This window comes from Telopea speciosissima, chromosome 7, assembly GCF_018873765.1.
Source record: "Telopea speciosissima isolate NSW1024214 ecotype Mountain lineage chromosome 7, Tspe_v1, whole genome shotgun sequence".
Lineage (NCBI taxonomy): Eukaryota > Viridiplantae > Streptophyta > Magnoliopsida > Proteales > Proteaceae > Telopea > Telopea speciosissima.
In genome coordinates this window covers 53,062,915-53,083,000 of record NC_057922.1, presented here as the reverse complement: position 1 = coordinate 53,083,000, position 20,086 = coordinate 53,062,915, and the positions used below count along the sequence as shown (strand labels likewise).

At 38.5% G+C, this 20,086-nt stretch overlaps 1 protein-coding gene across 1 annotated transcript in view; it reads left to right on the top strand.

Moving 5' to 3' along the window:
* Positions 1–19,868: 19,868 nt before the first annotated feature.
* LOC122667164 (CTP synthase-like) overlaps positions 19,869–20,086 on the top strand; it is a 32,330-nt gene continuing 32,112 nt past the window's right edge. The window contains exon 1 of the mRNA XM_043863384.1: positions 19,869–19,899. The gene's annotated coding sequence lies outside the window, so the exon portion shown is untranslated. The remainder of the gene's footprint in view (positions 19,900–20,086) is intronic.

Here is a 20,086-nt window from a genome sequence, read left to right as displayed (position 1 = left end):
GACAAACTTGAATTGGGGGAAAAATCTCCAAAGGCTCATGTCATAGAAAATGCACATTCTAAGGACAAAAAGAGAAAGTATGATGGTCAAAGAAGTGTTTCGGATCAGAAGAAAAAGGGTAATACTATCCCTAAAGGGTCATGCTGGAAATAAGAAAAAACCAGTCATTTCAAGAAACAGTGTAGAACTTATCTCAAAGAGAAGTAACAAAAGAGCCAAATCAACATGGTTGAAAATGATGATTGGGCTGCTATGATATCTGTAAACTTGTTTGACAAACATGGATTTAAAATTCTGTTTGAGTCAGGAAACATGATAGTATCCAAAGGGAGAATTTATGTTGGAAAAGATTATGCATCAAATGCAATGTCTAAATTTAATATGATTAATGGAAATCAATTTTCTACTTACATTGTTTCTACTTTGAATACTTGTCATTCTAGACTTGAGCATGTTAATTATAAGTGCATAAAAATATGATTAAATTACGTTTAATGTCGGAATGCACTTCTTCTAGTCAAGACAAATGTTCTGTATGCATTAAGTTTAAAATTGATAGGAAATCTTTTAAAAAAGTAGAAAAGAATATATAACTCTTAGAATTGGTACATTCTGACTTGTGTGAGTTAGAAGGTATTTTAACTAGAGGTGGATAAAGATCACTTTTATAGATGACTGTTCAAAATATACATATGTATACTTGTTAAGGACTAAAGATGAGGCTTTGAAAAAATTCAAAATTTATGAAGTCGAAGTGAAAAATCAATTAGATCGTAAGATTAAAATTCTACGAACTGATAGAGGAATGAAATACTTCTCTACTGATGATTTTTGTGAAGTTTATAAAATTATCCATTAAACAATAACACCATATAGTCCTCAACAAAATGGTGTAGTAGAAAGAAAAAATAGGACTCTAACAGAAATGGTCAATACCCTTTTTACTTACTTTTGACTTACCTAAAAATATATGGGGGGAAGCATTAATGACTGCTTATCATATACTTAATCGTATACCCCATAAAAAGACTGATATCACTCCCTATGAATATTTGATAAAGAGAAAACCTTCTCTTGGATATTTCAAAGTATGGGAATGTAGAGCCATAGTAAAATTAATTGATCCTAAAAGACCTAAATTAGATGAAAAGACAATTGAATGTATCTTAATTGGCTATGCCCAATATAGCAAGACCTATAGATTTCTATCGAGGGAATCTACAGAGACCGTTAGTCAAAATACAATTTTAAAATCTAGAGATACTGAGTTCTTTGAAAATTCATTCTCTAGGAAACGAAAAAATGAAGACACAAACAAAGAGAATAAAAAAACTGTTCAATCAAACTCTGAAAATGATAAGAGTGTTGAACAAAAAAGAAGTAAAAGAGTTAGAATAGAAAAATCCTTTGGTCCAGATTTCTATCAATTCTCGGTAGAAGAAGATAGAAATGACGTTACAAATTCTTATGTATATAATGTTGAACATAATCTATTAACCTTTCAAGAAGTCATGAATTCTCAAGATTCTACACTTTGATAAGAAGCTATAAATGATTAAATGGATTCTATCACGGGAAATAAAACATGACTTTTAATAGATTTACCTTCCAGATTTAAATCTATTGGTTGTAAATACATCTTTAAGCAAAAACTTAAAGCTGATGGAACCATTGATAAGTTTAAAGCTAGACTTGTAGCCAAAAGTTTTAAGCAAAAGAAAAGTATTGATTATTTTCATACATATGATCCAGTTGCTAGAATTAATATAATTAGATTATTAATTGCTTTAGCATCAATTAATTAACTTATCATACACCAAATGGATGTTAAAACTATTTTTCTAAATGGAGTTTAGAAGAAGAAGTTTACATGCAACAACCTGAAGGATTTGTTTTGAAAGACTAAGAAAATAAAATTTGTAAACTAGTCAAATTTATATATGGTCTAAAATAAACTCCTAAACAATGACATGAAAAAATTGATTAAAAGATTGTAGCAAATGAATTTAGAATAAATGAATCTGATAAATGTGTTTATTCTAAATTTAAAAATGGATATGGTGTTATAATATGTTTGTATGTTGATGATATGCTAATCTTTGGTACTATTTCAAGCATTATATTAGAGACAAAGGCTTTCATATGTTCATGTCTTGATATAAAAGATATGGGTGAAACAAATATTTTAGTTGGACCTTGGTTTGGGCCGAGATGGTTATTGATATTGGTGGGCTGGTCTGTGTTTAGTGGTGCAAGGTCTGTTTTTGGGTTTCTTGGTCTTCTTTCTTCGCTTAGTTTATTTGGCTTACCACTATTAATAGTTACTCGTGATTCTGAATTTTTTGCACACACTAGCAGTGTTAAGATCCTGTTCTAAGGGTCCCTACAGGGTTATCCCATCACATTATTTTTTTATTAGATCCCGGTTCTCTAACATCCATTTTACTCGTTCTTCTTGCAGATGCTCCGGGAGGATATAAGCTATCAACTAATCCAAGTTAGCTTAATAAACCTTGCATCTAGCACTACTTGGCCCTCCAAGCTCTGGCTAAGGATCAACCACTTAACCAGCTCTCCCGTAGGGTTACAAGATTCAAGTTAAATGTTTCCATTATGTAATCTTATCCTATAACCCTATTCAAATTTTCGTAGTAGTTTCAAAAGTCATCGGTAGTTTATAAGTTTCACAAACATTTGTTTATTATAGAAGTTTAGGGATTAGAAATGGTTAGCCAAATTCAAGCATAGATGGGGAAAAAATAGGGAATGGAGGTTATAAAGAGGGAAAAGTTTTGATATCTCCGAATAGTGATTGCCATGGCATCATGGTAGTGACCAAGTGCCTAGACAAGGAATAGGAAACTAAGGCAAGAGCCACATTTGGACAAAAACAACCCCCCTTCTTTAAAAAGTAAAATGAATGAATCAAAGCCTTATTCCTACATACCCTTCTTTTTGCAGTACTAAATGAGTACATCACACCTTTCATCACAACACTTAGATTTCAGGCAAACCATTTAAATCTGAACAGAATCACGTTTTCACAATCTTGTACTAATCACATAGGGAAATAGGGTAAGGTAGCTAGGGTTGTGTTAACCAAGCCCATCTAGCAATAGGACTGATACCCTAGCACTAAACAAGAGAAAGGTCCTAAATGACCGTAGCAGAGTTAGTAGGTGCCTTGCATTTGTATTTTGTAGCATACCCAATATGACTTGAGTAGGAGGCACACCTTTTGTGCCTGTGGGATTCAGGTGTGTTGACTCTTGGAAATCAAAATTGTTTGATCATCTGATTCTATTTCTTTAACACAGTCTCATTACATAAATAAAATTTTAAAGAAATTCCACCATGAGGATTGTAAACTAATTGCTACCCCTATTGTCACGCCCCCATCCCGATGTAATATATATTGCCACATAGGGGTATGACTGGGACAATCACACATCATCCCACTACCTACCAGGATCACAGATACAATGTCTCGAGCCACAGTCCACCCTGTCATCACCTATTGATAACAGAAAGGAATGTACCAAGGTGGAATAAGTCGTTCCAAATACAGAGTTAGCAAAAGCGAAATTAAGTTAAATCATGTGAAATTATAGAGCATCGATTCTCTAATGATAACACATAGTACAATTCTAATATAAGTAACCAGTCATTACTCTCCTATTAAATAAACATAGTTTATACATGATTGTGGAAATGAAGACAGAAAATTAAATGTTAAATAATTGCCACAAGGGCACCAATCTTGGGTGTACGCCTACATCCAAGTCACAGTCACTGGCTCCACTTGATTCGCATCCAATGGTGCTCATCTAAGTAATACCTCCTGCATAACAACTAAAAAGGGATTGCGCAACCGGGTTAGCTACACTAGCTAGTGAGGGAGCAAAGGGGAATGCACATATACCATACAATCAATATCAATTAGAATGATGCATACTAATGTTAGAATCATTTTCCACCTAGCACACAATTCTATCGGTCAAGTATATGCTACTGTGATAACTCGGGAGACACTGAGGGTCACTTATCCTATCGCTCCAGTGAAACCTCAATTATCACGAAGAGACCTGCACCGGTAGAAGCCATCATGACCACCCAGTGGCAAACCCCGATAGCCATCACTACCCCTATCATGGCCTCTCCCACGTCCACAGACCACAGGTGCTCAGACTATCCAACATATAAACCCCTGTTGGCAAGGGTCGTAGAATAAGAGAACAAGTATCCTAACCACATATATACTATATGCAGGTCATATCGTCCCGAGAGGTAATCCGGGTACATTAACATCCCATTCCATCTAGTACCCGGGTACCAGCACGGCACGACACATATAGATCAGGATGACATACAACAGTTTTCATAATTTAAATAAATTGGAGATTCCAGTATCAGCACTCCCGACACCGTAGCCCGATACAATGGTGAGCATGCTATCACATTCATAAGAGATTACATTTGGACAATAATGCAATGCACACAATGCTTAAAATATATAGTAGCATGCTTAAGATTTCATATTAAATATATATTCAAACCCAACAACTCACCTAGAACTCACTCACCTAACACAGGGGTCGCCGTGTGTGGTTGACATGAATCTCACCTGGGCTACCCGCTATCCATCGAGTTGGGTAGCCTAGGAATACAAAAATAACCATTAAAGCATGTAGAGATGGGTCCCATGCTGGGCCCTTGAGGTTAAAAACAGATTTCAACCAAGATAGCATGAGCAGACTTATGGATGGTTTCAATAGAGGTGAGTCCGTCCCTGACTCCATTCAGGCCAAAAGGTAAAAACAGAATGAGCGGACCCACAAGCGGAACCTCTTACTTGGATCCGGTGGTGCATCTGTTCGACACCTGAGGCATAACTAAAAGAGAGCGGATTATCGGGCGGATGTGCTTCTTGGGTCCGCCCCTGCATCCGTTCAATTTCCTGAGACAGACGCGAGAGCAACAGGCCCTGGGCGGAGGCAAACAGAGTGAATTCGTGCCTTCGTTCGCTCAGGCCAAATCGTAGGGTATTGTACTGGGCAGACTGATGGACGGTACCACAATTGGTGGATCCGGTTGTTCGTCCGCCTACAGTTTCTTCCAAGATTTCAGAGGGCTTTTGCTCCAGCTTGAAGCTTGGAGTGCCCCAAGCTCTCAGGGACAAGGGTGAGGTGTCTAAGCCTTATTAGGGTCACTTGGTCCTAAGCTCACCTTAAGGATTCAAGGTCCTACATGGTTTGGGTCTCATATTGGTCCAAGGGTTGGGTTTTAAGGTTCAAAACCAAGGATTCAACAGTCATGGCTGCAATGCAGCACTTAGAGGCCTAGGTCAGTATTTATTAGAGCTCCCAACTAGGGCTGAGCTTCACCTTGAGTCCCAAATGGAACTCTAGGTTAGCCCTAGCTCAAGAAACCATTAAAATCAAAGAGAAATGGGGAAGAGCTAGGTTTGGGGAGCTTACCTTGGTGAGCTTCCTTCCTCCAGCCACTCTCTCCAGCTCTTCTCCTCCTCTTTCTCTTCTCCCTTGGGTCCGGCCAGCTTGGGAGGAGATGTGGGGCAGCTAGCCATTTTTACATAACTCCCATCTTCTTCCCTTTCCCTCCTATTACTCTCCTACTTCTACTTCTCCTTCTTCTTTCCTTTTCCTTTTTCCCTTGTCTCTTCTCCTCCACGGTTTATTGGGGAGGGGGAGATATAAGTGAATGAGAGGGGTTTCCTTATCCTTTAAGGGGTTAGATGGGCCTTAGGGTGTGTTTGGTTTAGGTATCCCCAACCACTTAGTGGCCCTTAGGTCTTTATAGGGGTGTCAACGGGCCGGTTCGGGCTTTTCAATTTCGGTGTGACTTTTATAGAAACCGAAACCAAACCAAACCATTAAGAAATGTTTGGTTTCGATTTTGGTGTGGTTTGGTTTTGTGTCTGTTTCGGTTTATGATAATGGGTTGATATCGGTTTGCTACCGGTTTTATATAACGAAGAAAGGTATGACATTCAAAAGAAAATTAATTTTTTTTCAAAAGATCACGGAAAAAAGTAAAGTAAGTGAGATCTCAATATCTCACGTTAATCATGAAGAAAAAGCAAGGTGAAAGTGAAACGCAGCAAACTTCAATTTCTTTGAAGAACAACCAGAAAAGAAGATGGAAAAAAAGTAAAGATCTACTGCATCAATCTGATATTTATGAACAAAAAAAAAAAAAAAAAAAACAGAGAGGATAGAATCCAGATAGACAAAAGGAATCCAAAATAATTATTTTCGTAGACCTGCCAAATGCCATCCATCAAACATCAAATCTCATGAAAAAGCAACATAACTACTCAACAGTACCAATAAACCTAATTTCTCGTAAAACAAAGATCACTGAGAATTAAAGAACAATCTTAAGTATAAGTATCACAAAATTTCAGAACCTCAACAGTCAGTTTGAATCTGAAGATCCAAAAAAATTTAAAAAAAAAAAAAAAAAAAGAAGGTTCAGAAGAAACTAATTCCAAAAACGAAACAAAGCAGTGACACAGAAAACAAAAACAGTAAAGAGCGCGTATGTTGTTATCTTCTCATTTTCAGCAAATCTCAGCTAAGAACCAGTCCCAATTCATAAAAGAAAGACAAGAAGCGAAAGAGAGAAAAAAGAAACAGCTAAGCGCCAAATAAAGAAAATAGAAATGAAGAATCAGGAGTTGAGATTGGAAAAAAAAAGAAGGGATAATCAGAACCTACCTCCGGTTGTGACTTACGCTTGTGCCGTTGCCGGTTGCCGAATGTTGGTGTTGTCGAGTGACCTTGAGCCCTTGATCCTTGAGGCTTGATTGCTTGAACAGTTGAACTCTTGAAGCTTGAGTGTCATTGAGTGACTAAGGACTAAGGAGTGACGCCGATGCCGCCACTGAGAGTCGAGAACAGAGAACTCGAGATGAGAGAGGAGAGACTGAGAGAGTGAAAGAGATTACCCATTTAGCCGATTAGGGCATTGAGGGGGGAATAAGTGATTTTCGGGTCTAACGGTTCGGGTTGAGTTTGGGCCTAGTGGTTTGGGCTGGGTTCGGGCCTAATAGTTCGGGTTTGCGGTGCATCGTCGGTCTAGCCGGGACCAAACCGAACCGATTGATCTCTGAATCCACAAACAAAACCCAAACCACTAAGGGATCGGTCTGGTGTGGTCCGGGCTCATTCAGGTCGGTTCGACCAGGTTTCAGCGGGTCGGGCTGGGTATTGACACCCCTAGGTCTTTAAATGGATTCTAGTTAGGTCTTAGGGCTTGTTTAGCCTTAGTCATAACCATTAGGCCCATTAGGTCATGTTTGGGGTGCACCCTAAGTCCATAGGACTTAATTGTCCACTAAGGTCTGTTTGATTTAGGTTAGAGTATATAAAACCCATTATTCACCTAAGTTAAGCCTTGTGGGCCTACCTTCATGGTTCAACTATCCATCTAATGGTAATGGCAGGGGTCCATATGGTCCAAAGGTTCAATTAGGATGTCCAGGATACGGGGATATGGGTCCAATAGAAAAATGATCCAAGAATACAGATGACAGCACGGGCGGATCCTTGAGCGGATTAAGTGCGAATGAGTCCGTTCGTGACTCCGGTGCTGCTGTCAGGGCCCAAACTTCAAGAAAAGTTGCAGGGCTTTGGCCCACACTTCCAGGTCTTCGAGGGGATACTTTTAGTAATATTTTAAGTATGGGGTTTCAGAGGTTGGCCAGTGCCACCGTGGCATTGCCTCATAGGTAAAGGTCTAAACTGCCCCGGGGTATAGGGGTATATCTGGGGTGCGGGTGTAACACCTATGATCATTTTGTCAAATTGACTTCTAATGAAGGAAAATATGTATCTCAATTAGAATACTCTAGTATCATTGGTAGCTTAATGTATATTATGCAGTGCACTCATCCTGATATAGCTTTTGCAATTGGTGTTTTGAGTAGATATACTCATAACCCTGGACAAATTCATTGGAATGTTGTTTCTTAAGTACTTAAAGGGCACAATGAATTATGCATTTAATTATAAGGATTTTCCCGCAGTACTAGAAGGATACACAGATGCGAATTGGATTACAGGATCTGATGAATCAAAGTCAATAAGTGATTGAATATTTACCTTGGGTAAGGTTCAATTTCTTGGGGATCCAAGAAATAAACTATGATTTCACACTCAATCATGGAGTCTGAATTTATTGCTTTAGCAATGGCAATAAAGGAAGCAGAATGGCTTAGGGACCTACTAACAGAGATTCCTTTATGGCCTAAGCCAATGTCTACTATATCAATATCTTGTGATAATGAAGCAGCATTATCACAGGCTTATAATAAAGTTTACAATGGAAAGTCAAGGCATATCAGTTTAAGACATGGCTATGTAAGAGAATAACTCATCAAAGGAGTTGTGATTATTAGTTATGTAAACTCAAAGAAAAACTTGGTTACAAAAGGCCTAGGTAGGGGGATGTGGTATGGAAGACTTCCAATGGGATGGGTTTAAATGTTTTAAATGAGAGGTAACCTGCTAGTGAAAACCAACTAGACACTAGACCAACATCTAGTCAGTCATAACAAGTTGTGTTATATCTTAACCCGAACTCCGAATGTAGGTCCGGAACTCAAAGAATCCAAGGTCATGCCCACTAGCAAACTGTGGTGCACTGACCGAGTGATCATTCGAGAAGAAGGAAGTCCGATGATGACATCATACTTATCAATCCGGAGATGAACACCAACCCCATGTAGTTGTTCTGTGCATCAATTGATGTATAGCCTAAGGTAAATTCTTCACTTTAATTGAATTAGGATATTAAATGTTTGAACACCGTTAGTAGCTTGATAATCATGTTTGGCAAGTGCCCAAACAATGGCATAAGCCTCTGATTTGTTTAAATGCAAAAACAATAGGAATCCACCTACTGGCCCATTCCTAATGGTTGATCGGATCGACTACTCCAATCGACCAATGGTGCTGTCATATGTAAATTCCACTCTTGGTGTGTGGGGCCCAGTGTCTCACACCCCAAATCATCTCCCTGCACCTAAATTGTCCCGTTGGAATATTGTCCCTACAATGTGACCATGTGGGGCTCACTTATGAGTCTATGTACATTTAGAATAAACTATAAAATGTGTTTTTAGCTTAGGTAGTCCTTAGCCAAACAGGCCTTAAGCCAGCCCCTATATAAACCACCCTAAGCCTCTATTTACACCTATGTTCATTTTGTTGAGAGAAAGAAGGAGAGAAACAGAAGAGAAGGAAGGAGAGAAAGAAAAGAGAAGGAGAGGAGGAGCTTGAATCTTCCTTTATGCTTGTGAATCCTTAAGGTAATTATGCTCTTAGTTAGTTCTTAGTTTTTATATTGATCTTAAGCTCTAAGCATGATCAACCACTAACTCTTGTTATACAACCATGATCCATTATGCCTACTAGTGAAATTCTCATGGATTACTAGCTTAGGAACTAGAATTCCTCCATGCATGTATGAATCTGCCCTCTGTGACCTCTCATCTATCTTCCTCATGGTATATACACTCTGTAACTATTATTTTCAACCTTTGATGATCGATCCTCATGCCCATAGTAAGCTTAGAATGTGTTTTATGGAGTAGGACATGCCTTTCCTTGATTGCATGACAATTTCATGACCACATGTACATAGCAGTACTATTTTTGAGTTAATCAAACTCCTCTCTAACTAATTTCTGCAGATTCACGTGTTTAAACCTATGCATGTTGACCACGTGGGCCATAGATCCCAAAGCCCCCTATGCATGTTTGATTTTTCCTTTGAAATATGATGTTTGCCATAGAAGTAATCTACATGTGCTCCCTGATGATCCTTATTAGCCATAGATCAATAAAACCAAGCCTATACAGTGAAAACTTTCAGATTTCTTGAGCTATATAGTCACTGGTCGATTGGATGGACCAGTATCAATAAACTACTACCAGAAACTTGAACCAGATTTGCACCTGACCAACCCCATGGCCTAAAACATCATATGGGAGGCCATTTATGTAAACCAAATAGGAAACCATGCCCTATTGCCATCTTCGGGTGACAGGTTGATTCACTCGGGTTGATTGGATCAACCAGTCCAATCAACTAATACAAAACCATTGATTGAAACCCTGACCAAAGCAGGTGGGAATACTTAGAACCTCACCTGAAAGCCCTATGGTGGGAAGCCATGTTCAAATCCATACACCCTTTTCAATTTTTGCTACTGCAGCACTACTGGTCGATTCCCACAGGTCAATTGGATTGACCACTGCTACTGTCTTTCCAGAATTGAGTCTGGCCTTGGTTTTAAACCTAAACCAAGGGTGCCCCTGAACTTCATAACCATTTAAACACTTATTAATGATTTCTTTTGATTTAATTGACCTTAGGCTATAACAACTTATTCGACGACACGTATCGGAGTGCCTTTGAGAACCGGCAGTCCTTCGTGCAAGTGGATTATAGCCAAGATGAGTGGATATAAATCATTCTTGTAGATGTAATATTGTTAAACATTGTAAATATAATTAAATGTTTTTTTTCTTTTAAATTGCTAGAAATTATGAAATCAATAATATAAATGAAATGATTATGTTGTGATTGAAATACTGCATTATGATGAAATGTATGATATTGAATTGCTAGACTAGATGTCGTAGTCAGCTTGAAAATGAATGGTATGGTGAGTCGTAGTATGGGCTACGAGAGCACTGTACACTTCATACTTAGAAATGGGGAGTATGGTAGCCCATAGAGTGGGATACGATTGACACCACTCAACTGATACTTACTATGTAGATCATCTGGTTAGCTTGAACATACCCTTATGCTACAACCCTTACTAACAGGGGTGCATGTGTTAGGTGATCATGGCCTCCTGAAAGCCGAGGAGTTATAGAATCTAAAATAGGTTGTCATGGTTATCTCGGGATCTGCCAAGGGAGGGAGTTGGTGCTCCTAATCCCAGCGCGGGTTTCATTCATAATGATTGAGGCCTCAACCAAAGTGAGAAAGTGAAGCCGCAGAGGTTCTTGCTCGAGTCATTGTAAGTAGCATCAACCTAGTTACTTAGTTGTGTTGCTAGGTGGATTAGAGTAATAAAATTAAATCCAAGCATATAGATTCATGATATTGTGTTGCATCTGCATGCATGATTTATTATTTACTTGTTGGGCTGAGTAGAGCTCATCCCTCGGGAAATATCTTTTTAAAGTTGATTTTGCAGGTGGATGTCTCCCTAAATGGGAGAATCATTTTGGACAGGATGGTGATGGTGATTATGACCTTCTTCGTCTGGACCCCGACGGAGGTGATCCCTCTGATGCGGGTGCATAGAGTAGAGCTGGGAATGGAGATCAAATCGAGGGTTGTCCTTTTTTTATGTTTCTTGAAGCATTCTTTTTGTGGATAGCCTGATGGCATTTCTTTTTGTAAAGCTTATAGATGCATCTTTTGTTTACTTTATAACTTTGATGTAAAGCTTAGAAAATGTCATGAATGTAACCCAGAGAAATATTGGCTTATGAGCTGCACTTGAACAATGTAGCTTGTGGCTTTTTATTGTATAAATCTTTAGTTTCCGTTGCACTCTGATTTTATAATGCTTTATTATGAATGTTTGTGTGCGTTTGTGAGTGGTGTTAGCTTCTACATCCTGGAGATGTAGCAGATGTGATTTGACATCCGGGTCACCCGCTCAATCCTCTTAGGGGGTGGTTTGGGGTGTGACAAGTTATACACTAAACTAGTACAGATAGAATCTCTTGTCATCTCAAGGTAGTGCATGTTTGTATGGAGAAACTGACAGAGGATAGGATCAATCCTTTAATGAATATGTCCTATAGGAAATACAAGTCATTTGCATTTCATTAGATTCACCTATATAAATGCAGGAAGTCAATGGTATTCTAGCTTCTAATATTCCTTGGGAGTTCATTCAACGCTGGTGGTCTATTAAGGTTTATCTTAATTCCATTCAATGGCGTATCTCTCACTGTTACAGAGAATGGAATGTCCCAACAGATGTTCTTGCCAATCGGGCAGCATACACTAAGGCTACGGAGAAGTGGAATGATTCCCCATCTTTCACAGCACACTCGATTGATTGGGAAGCCACGGGCAGATCGTACTACCACTTCTGCTAATTTGTCTTGTTTTGGTTGAGACTTGAATCATTTTCTGATGTATAGCCTCTTGTACATATTTATCATTTCTTAATATACTTGCTGACCTTTTAGCAAAAAAACTTCTATAAGTACAGGAAGTGGGGCCACGTCTGTGAGATTCGAAGCTTATCTCTAAGGCGCTTATAAAAACCTAAGATGAAAGCATAATATCATAAATGTGCGGGTATTATTGAAACTATATTCAAGTAAATCATATGTCTAGTATATTAGATTTGTCGTTGTAAAATTCTAAGTTCAAGGCTATGGCTACTTTGATTTTGATAAATACTGATGTATTCTAACAACATGAAGGTTCAAGTCGAAAGACACCTTTATATAAGTATGATTTAAAGGTATAGAGAGGTTATAGACTGAGACTCAATTATTTTGAAAATTGAGGGAAATTGTTGGGATTTTCAAAAACAAATGATATAGGAATTTAGTCCCACATCGGTTTTGTAGAAGGAAATCATATGGGTTATATGTGATAGTGGTTAACTATCACATATTATATTGAAAAAAGATTTTATGGAGCACTTGTGAGGACGGTGCAACCATCCGAGCTCGTACACGAGCGTGAGCATGGGTTGTGAGACTCATTATGGCACTTTGACAACGCACTTTGCACTTTGCGCTTTGCACTTCGCACGTACGCATCGTCGCAATAAGGCGCATTCACCTTTTCTGAATCGTCGGTCAGTGAATCAGTGCGATGGTTCGGATCCGACCATTGGATCGATGTCTGAACCAAAGGGTGCAACCCTTGGAATAAATATTGAGCCCAATGGTTGTAACCCATCCAAATAGCCATATACAAGCCCATAAATAGCCCGTGAAATCAGTCATTTGTAAGTAACAAAATAAAGGAAAAACATTTCTCTCATAGTTTCAAATAGATTACTGTCCCTGCAAATCAGTGATCAAGTCTAGCCTGATTTATCTTGGGCAGATTTGTTGTAACCCGTTGCAATAATAAGGGTGCAAATGCTATCTTAAGGACAAAACATGTTTGTTCGACTCAGGCAATCTCACCATCCTCTTCATATCTGATATCAGTTTTCTTATAGACATGTACCCATAACGTTTTAAAAAGAAAAATACAAATAAAATTATTCCTTAGCTTGCTCTCTCTCTCTCTCTCTCTCTCCAAATCTCTCAATTCTCTCCTATATAATATTGGTTCCAATAAGTAGTATTAAAGCTATAGTCCATGAAAATTTAGATGTCTGAACCGAAGATGCCATAGCCAATTGCTATCTTTCGTCATCATTTGTAAATTCATCTCTACTCTCGTTTGAAGAGGCAACAGGAACATTCAGTTCTTCATCATCTGAACCTTCGCAATTGTTCACCTACTTTTGCTTTGAATGGTGCACACACCATTCTGGATGTGAATGTTGTGACCCTTTTCTGAAAGTTTCCCCATTTAACAATTACTGTAAATCTCAAGGGATCCAACACCAGTTGACTGGCAGTTACACACCTCAACAGAACAGTATAGTTGAGTGAAAAAATAAAAATATCTTTGAAATGGCTTGAAGCATGTTGAAAGCCAAAAGTTTGTCAAAACACTTCTGGACAAAAGCTGTTGCATGTGCTATATATATCTACTAAGCAGGTGTCCAACAAAACATGTTTTTGGGAGAACTCCACAGGAAACATGGAGCGGTAGCAAACTGGATACTTTGCTCTTGCAAGTATTTGGGTGTATCACATATCCCAATATACCAGATGAATAGAGAAAGAAGTTGGATGAAAAAAGTCAGAGATGTATCTTCATCGGCTACAGCGACGTGCCTAAGGGTTATAAATTGTATAATCCGGTCACAAAAGATGTTATTCTGAGCAAAGATTCCAATTCATCGAAGATGAAACTTGGGCATAGATTCTGCCAGCCGATAAGCAGACAAGTGTCGTTATTGAAAATGATGGATGTCAAGACAACAATTCTAAATGGTGTTCTTGAAGAGGAAGTTTATCGGCTGATAAACCGCCAAGTTATGTCAAAAGAGGACATGAAACAAGTATATAGATTGAAGAAGGCATTGTATGGACTGAAATAGGCACCACGTGCCTAGTACATGCGGATTAACATGTAGATGTTGGAAGATGGATTCCAGAAATGTCCTCATGAGCACAAATTGTACGTCAAGTCAAAGGCTAACGGTGATATAATCATTGTATGCCTTTATGTTGATGACTTAATATTCACAGGAAATTGTGAGGCAATGTTTGTTGAATTCAGAGAGGCGATGACTCGCCAGTTCGAAATGACGAATATAAGATTGATGTCCTATTTCTTGAGCATTAAAGTGCAACAAAATGATAATGGCATACTTATTTCGCTGAAGAACTGTTAAAATTATAATTAAACCGGGACCCTAAAATTAGAAGGTTGCTTAATTAAGTGGTCAAACTTGTTTGTTTACTTGACTAGTTGCAAAGCTGCCACATGAGTGGAAATAATTAGTGTACAAATTTTGTAGAATTCTAAGCCTGTAAAAGAGGCATGTACCCATAAGGTTTTAAAAAAGGGAAAAACAAAGGAAATTATTCCTTAGCTCTCTCTCTCTCCAAATCTCTCAATTCTCTCCATTTAATAATGGTTCCAACAAGTGGTAGCAGAGCCGCAGTCCGCGGAAATTTAGATGACCGAACCGAAGATGCCATAGATAATTTCTATCTTTCGTCGTTGTTTGTAAATTCATCTCTACTCTCATTTGAAGAGACAACGGGAACATTCAGTTCTTCGTCATCTGAACCTTCACAATTGTCCGCCTGCTTTTTCTTTGAATGGTGCACACACCATTCTGGATATGAATGTTGTGACCCTTTTCTGAAAGTTGCCCCATGCTTAGCAAGTTTTTAAAAAGTCCGAGCACAAAGAATGCATCTACAATAGTGACATCAATACCTTCTTTGGATTAGATGCTGATGTTGCCTTTGCCCATCACAAGAACTTTGGATTTATTTCCAAAGTTAACTTTGCCATGTACTGATTCGTCCAGGCGTGAGAAAAGCTCCTTTCTCCCACACATGTGATGGTTGCACCCAATATCAAGATACCAGTTATTTGTGCATCCGCCATCTGGTTCAACTTCATTGCACGTTAGAAGCATGTCTTCTTCGGCATCGACAGTATTTGCATGCTCCGCCTGTTCGTTCGACATTCAGTTTTGTAATGTTCGAACCGTTGACACTGGTAGCACTTGATGTTGGATTTGCCACGTACTCCGTGACCTCCAAAATTATTAATATCATTGGTTTTATCTTTAACCTTGACCACGTTCGCGGCCTCAGCCACCTTGATAGCCTTCGTGATTTGTTTGAACAAATCTATTTTGCAACACTTGCTCCGTGTTAGAGTTGTTGGTCTTTTAGTTCATCATTTGCTTGTTGGAGCACAATGAACCCATCAACCGCTCTATCAACATAGTTGATGTGCCTTGCCCTTCTTCAATTGTCGCGACCACATCTTGAACTTCGCTATCAAATATCACTATATTCGAGATTTAGTCAAAGATGGGGAAATCGAGCTGGCTTTTTACAGATCTGAAGATCAAGTGGCAGATATTTTAACTAAACCGTTAAAATCTAACGTGTTTAAAAAATTGAAGAATATGCTCGTGGTTGTTAATTTTAAAACCCGGTTTAAGGGAGGTTGTTAAAATTATAATTAAATCGAGACCCTAAAATTAGAAGACTGCTTAATTAGGTGGTCAAACTTGTTTGTTTACTTTGACTGATTGCAAAGCTACCACGTGTGTGGAAATAATTAGTTTACTAATTTTGTAGAATTCTACACCTAATAAAAGAGGCATGTACCAGTAAGATTTTAGAAAAGGGAAATACAAAGGAAATTATTCCTTAGCTTGCTCTCTCTCTCTACAAATCTCTCAATTCTCTCCCATTTAATATTGGCTCCAACACTTCAAAGGTTGTTCTCAAGGCTGTGTTGTCCGCCTATAGAGCATGGCCATATATATGATCAGGATCAATGGTGGTGGATGTGGGAGGAGGGGTTGGGATGACGATGGTGGAGATCGTGAACGTGAGGCTCATTCGCATATATAGGAGGTCAACTTTGACTTTACACCGCACCTCAAGAGCAATACCCAGTCGTCTCTCATGTGAGAGGCGACATATTTGCAGCCATTCCCAGAGAGAGAGAGAGAGAGAGAAGAACCAGTGTGGGGTTGATGCTCATGGTGTCACTATGTCGGGTAGCCTCTGCTCAACCATGGTATCTGTAAAAGCTCATGGCATCACTCCTGGGTATTCCCTTATTCCTATGCTCTTTTTGTTCGAAATCAACACCCAACATAGGAAATCCACTGTGGCCAGAGATTGTTGTGTGTCAAACTTCTTGAAATTGGCCATCTGGTTGATGATTTCCTCGATCGCTCTAGGAGTCGTTGTAGAGAGGGCAGGGGAGGGGCACCGGAGCCGGAGTGGGAGAAGGAGAATCAGATGGTGCAGGGATTGGCTATGGTGATTTATTCAAAATGAATTGGCAAAACTACCTTTTCACTTCAACTCAACAAAAAATAACTTGTAAGGGTAAATAAAAAATAGTGAAATAAATTGTTTCACTCTCTATCGCGACGAATAAAAGGACCCATACTATACTGAACCTAACGTCGGCAATGGTTGGGAACTCCTCTGATATTACCATCAGCTGAAGTGGAACTCGACTCCATAGACAAGATTGAAAGGCTTGAAGCTAAAGATTTAACCCCTATTAAAAAGTGTAGAAGCGAAGCTATGACTTCATTTGTGTGTCCATTATGTCGTTGAACCGTCCAATATATTCTCTCGAGAACCTACCACTATCGTTCCATTTGATCAAATACATAGGGAGAGTCGGAAGCTATTGATTAGTTTTGATCCTCACGATTTGTGTGAGGACACGGGAGGTGGGAAGGAAAAGGGGAGGATCTAATTCTGATCCGATCCAAGGGACAGAAGGAGATGGGGTCAGGTTTGGGAGGGATCTCCACTGGCTTACGTGGCACCAGAGTTGGAGTCTAGTTTTGGGGTTTTGAGTGGTAGAGAGGTGGGTCGTATGGGGATTGATAATTGCAGAGGGGGCTGAAGAAGGTTTCTTGGTGGCGACAATATTCACCAGTGGACAGAGAGATGGGTTTTGGATAAGTGGCATCTTTAGTGGTGCTTTCCCAGTGTGGGGGGTGGGGGTGGCCAGTTATGGGGTGCAGTAGGTGATGGAGGGGCGAAAATGTCAAAAAAAATTACATAGATGGAGGAAGGTGCACTATTTTGGGTAGTTTTATAAAAGGCATCTTTGTTAGAGTAGTTTGGTTAAAAGAACGATTCTATGGGTAATTTGGTCAACTAAAGCCCATTTTTAGGTAATCATGTAATTTTTTCACTTTTAAGGGGAATCGACCACTGTCCAAATTGGATCGATGGACTAGGTACGGGAAGAAATTGTCGTAAAACTTTGGCGGGTGTTAACCAAAACGATCACATCAATCAAAAACAAAAAAAATCAAAAACAAAAATGAGGTAATCTTTAGGCTCTCTTTGATATAATTTATACTTGTATTTATTTGACAAATTTTTATTTTTTACAGATGTTTGGTATAATTTATAGTACTTTTTTAATTTATTATAAATTGAAATAAATTAAAAATCACAACTAGTTGATGAGTTATTTGTGATTTGTGGTCATAATCATTTATCTTGATTTATATACTACTTTTTAATAAACATGTGCTCTAATAGCTCCCAAATCAAGGGTAAACATGTCAACCATTTTTATAACAATCCTACTTCTTGTCCTGTACCCTTTCCAAAGCAACTGAAAAGTCTCTTGTTGGAATGAGTGAGGACCTAGTATTGTTTGTCGGCCTTTTCTTCGACTTGCTGCGCAATGGAAGAATAGGAGCCATCCTTGGCTTTCTTTCTGCTCGGTCAAGAAGGCCATGGTCGTGCCACCTCCTGTATTTGGTTCTTCATGAAGATGATCCCAAGTGTAACAGGAAAGCCCTTGGGAAGCTCAGCGGAAGTAGCAAGGAGCACAGAAACGAAGAAGGATAGGCTCAATTGTCGGACATGGTACAGTTATAAGTGTATTGATGGTTTGCTATAGAGAATATTGTTCATATGTATGTTGGAATTTAAAATGCTTTTAGAATATTTGATTCAAAATATTGTTATTTTTTATAAAAATGTTTATTTGAGGGTTTTTGTCGTTTCTTAATAGACACCTAAATGATCAATGGATGTACCTATTAGAAGACTTGTTTGAATGAATGGTCAACAAACAAGTTTTATGGGAAAAGACATATCTTGTCGGCATATCCTTTAGAGACATCCGTTGGGGGTGCCTTTTCTTCACCTATATAAAGAGAAGAGTTGCCCATTTCTCTAATGATTTTGAGAAAACTTCTTTTTGTTTTTCCTCTTAGCTTTATTTCTCCGTTGTTTATATCCAATTGAATGCAACTCTCCATGCTCTTAGTAGCCTAGTTTTTAAAGTGCATCATTACTAGATGGCATCGTTTGGAGTGCTCTTTTATCTTGGAGACTGATTTGCCAAGATCCGATTGTATCATAGGCGGCATCTACAATTTTAAGGAGAGTGACTTTTGTTATGACTCAGCCCCACCAATTATTTTAGTCTCTTCATGTTTTTCAAGCTTATGACGCGTTATATAGTACTTGAGATTATCGTCATCAACCTTGATTTGTCTATATTAAGATCATTAGTTACATATATATATTGATGTGTATGTTTTGGATGCTTATTTCCAATAATATATCTCTGACTGTTATTTATTGATTGAAATTTCAGTATCGAAAATCGAGTTCGATGGGAAACGCAGAACTTCCCACTTGGCCACTTCACTCCACAAAGAATAATTGAGATCTCTGTTTCAGTATAAAAAATTTGTCTGTGATTTCTTTGTTGGTTGGCATTTTTAGTTAATATCTAAAATGTATATTACTCAGGAAAGCTTGACTGTGATGTACAAATTAAACTATTTCTTTTGCATGGCAAAACTACATTGGAGGAATCTAACGGGAAGGAATAAGAAGCAAACTCTAGCTAGATTGCAGCGGCAAGCCCTGGTTCCATATAGGTGAATCCACTTTGGACTGTGGCATCAGATTGGAAGGTTGCCATCCCTCTGCTATCGCCTTTGGTATTATCCTTGCTATGAGTCAGCTTGATTGGCGATGAAGTGTAACAAAGCCATGTTCGATAGTGCCCAAAGAGTGTTTGAATGAATGTCAAAGTGAAATGTTGTATAACTTGGAGCCCCAATAATGTACAATAGAAGTTTCAGGTTTAGAGATATTCCACAAATAAGAATTACCAAGCCTATTTCTAATTATTTACTATATTGTACAAATAGTAATCAAACGATTATAATTTGTAGACCATAATTTATTGTCACAAATGATTTCTCAAAAATAGGTTATAAATAAATGGGAAGCAGTTTTGTGTCCGGGAGTGTGGCCTACGACAGCACTCTGACATGTGTATCTCTCTCCTCCTCAAAATAAGAGTTTAGATGTGTCTATGGTGTGGAGAGAGATAGACTCACAGAGTGCTGGTAGTTCTCACACTCCTGGACACAGATCTTTTTCCCTAAATACAAATGCAAATCATATCAAAGAGACCCTAGTGAGAAAGAAAATGAGAGGAAAGAAACTACATCATCCGAGAAAGAGAGAGAGAGAGAGAGAGATTGTTGTTTTCAATTCTAGCCCTTAACTCCATTTTCTTCTCCAATACGAAAATGAGATCTTCTATACTCCAAAATCGGAGTCAGAATTTCAATTCTTGCCGATTCAGATGGGTTAATTTGGACTTGATTTTAGAGTTGAGGTTAATTCTCAGCCCATAATCGGAATCCATCAGGGTTTAAAAACACATGATA